Here is a 1,342-nt window from a genome sequence, read left to right on the forward strand (position 1 = left end):
GAGAGAGAGAGAGAGAGAGAGAGAGAGAGAGAGAGAGAGAGAGAGATTATTTTACGGAGCGGGTTGTTCCAGCACGTGAGACATGCATAATTACTAATGTCCTGTCTTGTTGTGCGTATGCGTGAGTGCACCTAACCTTTGTAACGTCTACTGCCATTGTTAACGACCAAGAAAAATTTGTCCCTGCGAGATGAATGAAAATTGTCATTGTCATATGCGTGTGTTATCTGTGTGTGCATGTTCGTGAGTATATGTGCGTGTGTGTATAAAAACTATCCATAAAATCAAATCTCTATACACTCACCCGTGGAGAGACCGTCTCTTTAACTTCGTTGACAAGAAAAAAAGATCTTGTCAAGCCGCAACTTTTATAGATCTATAGCACAGTTTCTTTTTTTTCACTTTTGCATCTAGCAGTTTCTATTCTCCACTTTTATATATATAATCCACAGTTTCTTTTCTACACGTTTACATATACAGCACAGTCTCTTTTCTTCACGTTTACAGATACAGCACAGTCTCTTTTCTTCTCTTTTACATAATATACAGCACAGTTTCTAGTCTTCCTTAGCGTGGAATTATTGTTATATTCCCACAACAGTCAACAGATTTAATCAATTTGCATCACCTTTATATAAGTGATACATCTCCAAAACAGTTTATAGAGTCTAATCAGATCTGAAATCCTGGGAGTTTTTTTCACGTAAGATTAAGATACAGTTGGCAACTTGTACACAGTTTTCAGTACTTCCACGATCAACAAAAATGCAATAAATTTGAATCGTCTTTGCTCGCTTAACATACTCCCACAAAGGTAAAACAATCGAATCAATTTATATCACCTATATTCTCGTAACATACTTTCACAATAGAAGAAAAATCTAATCAGTTTGCATGACCTCTTCCCTCGTAAAGTACGACATGAAGATTTACTTCCAAAGAACCGGTAGTCCAATAATCTATTCCGAGTTGCTTCTCTTCCTTCATAAGCGAGATATGACTGTGGTGTTATGTAAAATTATGCACGTTCAGTTCAGTTTCTTCAAACAATCAACACAGCCGGAACTGCTCCAAAGCCGAGACCAAATGATAACACAGGCGATTGTGTTCGTAGGCCAAAGGCTATCCCACCCTGCCGTTTGTTGAAGGTACTGTGGTGTAGATTGTCGTTTGTTGAAGGTACTGCCTACTAGTCTGGTTGTTTAAGGTACTGTTTAGTAGTCTGTCGTTGCTTGAGGTACTGTTTAGTAGTCTGTCGTTGTTTAAGGTACTGTTTAGTAGTCTGTCGTTGTTTAAGGTACTGTTTAGTAGTCTGTCGTTGTTTAAGGTACTGTTTAGTAGT

This window comes from Aplysia californica, unplaced genomic scaffold (assembly GCF_000002075.1).
Source record: "Aplysia californica isolate F4 #8 unplaced genomic scaffold, AplCal3.0 scaffold01010, whole genome shotgun sequence".
Lineage (NCBI taxonomy): Eukaryota > Metazoa > Mollusca > Gastropoda > Aplysiida > Aplysiidae > Aplysia > Aplysia californica.